This window comes from Rhagoletis zephyria, unplaced genomic scaffold, assembly GCF_001687245.7.
Source record: "Rhagoletis zephyria isolate East Lansing unplaced genomic scaffold, Rhagoletis_zephyria_1.1 Rzeph_scaffold_00006, whole genome shotgun sequence".
Taxonomy (NCBI): domain Eukaryota; kingdom Metazoa; phylum Arthropoda; class Insecta; order Diptera; family Tephritidae; genus Rhagoletis; species Rhagoletis zephyria.
The window spans coordinates 185199-191332 of record NW_016157090.1 but is presented as its reverse complement, the minus strand read 5'-3'; the positions used below and the strand labels follow the sequence as shown (position 1 = coordinate 191332).

At 32.7% G+C, this 6134-nt stretch overlaps 1 long non-coding RNA gene across 3 annotated transcripts; it reads right to left on the bottom strand.

The window, feature by feature from the left end:
* Nucleotides 1–2080: 2080 nt before the first annotated feature.
* On the bottom strand, nt 2081–5460 carry LOC108380111 (uncharacterized). 3 transcript variants are annotated; one of them, XR_001849548.1, is made up of 3 exons: nt 5136–5460; nt 2273–2294; nt 2081–2166 (listed from the first exon to the last, which is right to left on the bottom strand). It is a non-coding gene; the product is annotated as an uncharacterized LOC108380111 (long non-coding RNA). The 3 variants fall into 3 exon arrangements; XR_001849546.1 differs by lacking the exon at nt 2273–2294 and having other exon boundaries at nt 2081–2182; nt 5136–5458; XR_001849537.1 differs by lacking the exon at nt 2273–2294 and having other exon boundaries at nt 5136–5454.
* Nucleotides 5461–6134: the final 674 nt, after the last annotated feature.

Here is a 6134-nt window from a genome sequence, read left to right as displayed (position 1 = left end):
ATGAAAACTTTCTTACAACAAAATTGCGACACTGCCATATTATTTGAACTGGTAATCATTGCAAAGTCCAAGTCGCGAAACACAAATATTAATTTTTATCAAGGCATACGTATTTAACAAAGTAGAAGTGGCAACTAGCTCTAATACCCCTGTAGTTAACTATAATGTCAAAAAACTGTAAACAACAATATAACAAAATCACATTTAAATAATTTTAACTGCGTTCTCGTCTTATATGTATGTACTAGGGCTGTGCGATTATTCGATTACTCGAGCAAGTTGGTTAATCAATTATTGGGTTAATCAATTACTCGAGTAATCAAAATTTTGATTACTCAAAACGATGATTAATCGAGTTACTTGAAATATGATTACTCAAAAAAAATAATTTTGCTCGTAATAGAGTTTGCTTTGGAAAATGCTTATTTTCTTTTTTACATTCTGTGTATGAAAATTTTTTTTTTTAAATTTTTGAAAACAGAAACGTTGTTTTCAAAGTATCAAGGAACTTTAACTACTTTATACATATGTAAAGAGTTGAAATGTTGATTACTCATTTTACTCGAAATGTTGATTAATCATAAAGCATTTTACTCAAATATTTTTGTTTTTGGTTAATCAAAAATCTTGATTACTCGAGTAACTGAACTTTTGAGTAATCATAATTTCCAATTAATCGAATAATTGAGTTATTTACTTTATGATTAATTAAAATTTTGAGTAATCAATTAATCGCACAGCCCTAGTATGTACACATCGGAGACTAAAAATATCTATGATCTTGAATTTACAAATTGAAAACGTTGCCCGAATTCTGAAATTTAACGAAAATGTTGCTTCATAACAGTTATTGGATGAAAACTATTTTTCTAAACTATATTTCCCCGATAAGAATTATAACCCAAGGTTTATTTTTTACGTTGTTTGTAAACAGTTATTGTCCAACGTTTATTTTTTAAATCGCTTTATAACAGTTATTGCCCAACGTTAATTTTTTACATTTCTTAATAACAGTTATTGCCTGATAAACGTTGTAGTTAAGATAGGAATATTGACGAAAACGGAGATGGAAAACAAGATAAAGATAATGAAAATATGAGAGGAGGAGTGAATTAAATGTTATCAAGCAACGCAAAAAATTAACGCTGGGAAATAACTCTTATTGGCGACGGAAAACATATTTCTCCTGCATAACAGTTATCAGGCAGCGTAAAAAGTATACGTTGGCTTATAAGTCTCTTAACGGCGAAATAAAAAATACTTCTCATCTAATAACTGTTATGGAACAACGATTTTCCGATAAAACTTATAACTGTTATGTCTCTGGTACATACACACCCAAACAAAATAAAAAATATTCGCCCAATGCGCGTTTATTCTTAAATATTAAATACTTATTTAATTTTAAAAAGATCTGCCAAATTATAAAACAAAATATTTAATGTTTTTTCTAAATCTGTATGTATGGAAAATACACAGAATTATAGAAAAAGTTCACAATTTGGATAGTCGATTAACCGAATAGTAAGAGACCTAGTACGCTTATAGAAAGACAACTATCCGGTACCTAGTAGCTAAGGTTGCTACTTCAAAAATTAACACATCTTTTCATCAAACTTCCTACTAGACTTCGGCGTACTTGAGACTTCCGCATACCGCTGACGAATTTAGTTTGTTATTAAATCACTAACATTCAGTAAAAAAAAAAAAATAGTACCGTCCATATGTATATTTAAGGATTTGGTTTAGGGAAAAGTGTGGATAAGGGGTGGTGTAGTAAAAAATATATAGCTTACCTGCAAATTCAAAACGGGACGTTGAAGCAGTGAGCAGCAAGTACTATCCTTTTTCATGTAACTTAATTATCGGAAATAAATTTTTTCCAATCTTCCATAAAACGCAAGGTTCTTCTTAATGATTTATTTAGGCGTGTTTTTGAGTTTTTTCTGGATTTTTTATTTTTTTTTTTTTAAATTTTTAATATAACTGTTATTACTTTTTGGGAGTCTTTTTTTAGTTTTGGTAGATATTTTATAAAAATTTATTTTTTTTTGGTAATTTTTTTTTTAAATAGTTTTTATTTAGAAATTTACTGACTTCTTATTGTAATTGTTTTTTTTTTTTTAATTGTTTGCAGCATGTTTTTATCAGCAAATGTAGTAAAATCTAGAAATATGAGTGTCTTATGAAACTTTTAGTTTTTCAGTATTTAAATTTTTCTTAATAAACAGCTTCTACATTTACTCATCAGCATTGGAAAATCTATTAATACCAATTGATTTTGCTGCAGCCAGCTGTAAGTAAATATATATTTTTTTTGTTTGGTATTTTTTGCTTTTGTTGGTGCAGTCGTAAAATGTTGCCGCAGCTGTTGTAAAAATACTGTGCCAAGGGAACCAACATACATACATATTTTCAATTTCTTTTTATACATTCATGCTTGGTTGGTAGCCAAAGATTTCTTAATCCATACTTTTTTTTTTATAGAAAGTGAGTTTAGGTTTTTTGCAGATGCAATGTAACAGGCGGCATACACGGTGCGTCTGACTCGCGAGTCTGCTTGGATGTATCGCATTTTCTTCCATATAACACATGATTAAAATCTATTTTTAAAGAAAAAAAAAAATTCTAAAAAATCAACGGTGATTTCTAGCGACTTGAAACTTGCACTTTATTAGACTAAAATTGAATAGGCTACAAAACTGCATACCCGAACATTTCTAATTGCATCTAAATTTTCAACTTTTTAATCAGGTTTTTTAGAATTTTTTTTTTGAGTATGCAGTTTTATAGCCCGTTAAATTTTAAGAAAATGAAGTGTAAGTTTTAAGTTGCCAAAAAATCGCGTTGATTTTTGGCAATTTTATTTACCGCATTTTCTTGCATCAAAAAAAAAATACGAAAAATAAACACAATTTTTTAGGAATTTCAGACTTACATATCATTTTACAAAAATTTAATGGGCTATAAAACTGCATACTCAAAAAAAAATTGTGATAAAAAAGTTGAAAATTTTGATACAATTTTGCAGAATTTTTATAATTTTTGCACAAAGTTTGATATATGAATTTAAATGATTTTCGTTAGAATAATAAATATTAGATAAATTTAAAAAAATAGGAAACATTTGTTAAAATGTGTCTTTATTTATTTTTTTACCACTGTATGTATGAATGTAAACAGGCCTGCCACCAGTGTGCTGGTCTGCATAAACTTTTCCTTGGCTATTTTTATTGTTTTGACTGTGTTGTTGGCGTTGGTCGCGCGTTCGCTTTTAATTGTAAATTACGCGCTTAAATACTTAATAAGCAAGCTGCTGGGGAATCAGTTGTGGGCAAAATGGGCAACAAATGCGGTCAAAAAAATCAAAATAAAAAATTAAAGAAAACCAAACAAGTCACATAATGTAAAAATAGAATAAAACCAAGGAATGGCGTGACGATAGCTAGTTGACCTAACGGCACTAATTTCACTTTTTTAAATACGTTAAGTTTTTTAATTTTTCCTATTGTTGGTGTAAAAGTTTGTAAGTTTTGCCGAATGCTGTTGCAGTGACAATCGTTGGCCATATTCTAGGTAATATGTATGTACTACATTGTACATATGTACATGTATACTTTCATATACCTACATATTTGTGTTCGTATAGCGTATGTCGGGAAGGTGGCTTTAGTATAATGCGGCATTCATTATACGAATTTTTTGATGAGACTTAATAAGAATATTTTTATTATATTATTTATTTGCTAAAAGTTCTTCAACGGCTCGGCGCCAGTGAGTCATTCGCAATCGTATGCTGAGAATGCTGCATTATACTAAAGCCAACCTTTCGACATTAGCTACTAATCCATACGAACACAGATATGTATGTATATATGTACGTACTTACACATATGGGTCATTCCAGCGCAGACATCACTACAATAAATAATGTATGTACATACATACATATGTATGAGAGTAGATTGCGTTTAAATCTACAACAGTAAAGCATCTACTGTAATTCTTTGAAAACTATTTTTATCAATTTATTTTTCACATTTTTCTCTATTTCTACAGTTACATATAAATGCAGCCGTAGGGCGACCCCGGTAGGGTATTTTCTCATCAAGTTATCAAGGCAAATCAGTTTTTTGTTTAATTATACGAGTAAGAAGCTATTAACGGAATATGTATGTATGTATGTACATATTTATAGTTTGTCTAAAATTTGGAAAAGAATACATCAGCTCAGAGAAGCCGGTGTCATAGTTGTCTCTACCGCCACTCGTGGAAACTTAATTTTTTTGTGAAAATTAGCGATTAAGTAATACGTTACATACTATCTTAGTTAACGAGACAAAATGTTCCACCCGTCACGTTGGAATGCTCCATATGTAAATCTGTTTCGTTCCAGTTACCCAGACCCGACTGTCGCGGTAAACGTAATTATTATTTGCCTTTTAATTAGTTGTCTTTGCAAGCGAAAAAAAAGAAAAAAAAAACGGACGACTTTTCACGATGCTCGCAACGGCACTTGTCCATCGTGTTGGTGATGGTGGCAGCGCTTAACTGAAAATTGCGGCTGCAGCAGCACTCTAATTAGCTTTCTATTTTTCACTAGTTTTTATGCGTATCTAGTATGCACTTTTCCTATGATGGCTTTTTCGAAATTCACACCAACATTTTCCACGTAACTTTTCTTCTTTGTCACACTTCTCGTGCCATATTTTCAGTTGCTGATATGCTGCTGCAACTTTTTGTTTCCCTCAAATGCCACTCAAACGCTTTTCTAATGGCGAGTGGCGCGGCTGGCGTTAATTGCATTAGTAGAGCACATGCAAAAAATTAGAAAAACTAAAATATCGTTTGGAAAATGCACACGCTGAGTCAACTCGTAACTCGCGCGACAGCGGCTCGCAGGATGCTGGCTTAAAACAGCAGTGTGCAGATGTGTGAAAAATCCGAGTTGCAGGAACTTTTCACGAATTTTCTTCTTACTGCGGCGCCACTTTATTGCTCAGAATGTGTTTCCAACATTTTTCGCTGCAGTCAGCAGCGTGTAACATATATAAAAAAAAACCAATAAAATCCATTTTTCCTGCAATGCGACGATTTTTCCGCGTACACTACATTATATATATATTTTTGCCCACCTTTTTCGTACGCTTTCGCCGATTGTTTGTTTGTTATCCTTTTGCCGCGTAACCAAGCAATTTTAAGGAAAAATGGACACCGCAAATGCTTCCTTTAGTTTGGAATTAATTTCACTGGCGAATAATTAGAGAACTTGTGACACATTTGCATGCGCGGAATAGTTTATTATAGCAATCTTTCCATTTAATTAACTTGCACCCACTTTAATTTACCGACAACTGCAACCGCGAAAAATTAACTGCAATGCTTCTTCAGCAAAGAACGGAAGACAACAACATAACATAAACGCCAATAGCCAAGCAGCAGCCCAACGTCGAAATTTGTCGAAGCCGCAAAAAAGTGCAGAGCGAAATTCAATGCGGAAAGTGTGAGAGTGAGCGAGAAAGAAATAGAGGGCGCCTCTTTTGGACAATACAAAATCTGCTTGAAACATGCATAGTTGGCAACGCTGCTAAAGACAACAAATCAGTGGCCTGAAACACACGCGAACAATTGTGTGTGCATCAAACCAATGAACGTAAATATTACGTAGATTTACGTTCTTTGATTAAGCTATCGTTTGTGGTCGCGGTAGATGAAGGTGTGGTTATCTGCGCAATAATATTTCTACACCTTTGGACCTGCATGACCTGTGCAAAAAGCAAGATTCTACGATTACTTACAAGAACAAACCAACGTTAAGAACGTAAATGTATAAGAAGCGACAACACCAAATTTACGTACGTTCTTTGCTACCACCTTATATTTACGTTCTTTGGTAACAGCAAGCAGAGAACGTATAGTTACTATACATTCTCTGCAGCAAGTCCCACATTTTTCTAAAAAAATGGCATCCAAAAATTTAATTGCGATTTCATATCACTCTGTACTCTGAAGCAACCCTGTACTATTCTATTCTCGGTACACTTCATCCGATTTGACCCATTAATATCTTGTCTACTCTTTTACGCACATCATAACCGCATACTTTGTCGGCCGGCGCCTGCCTGAAATGCACC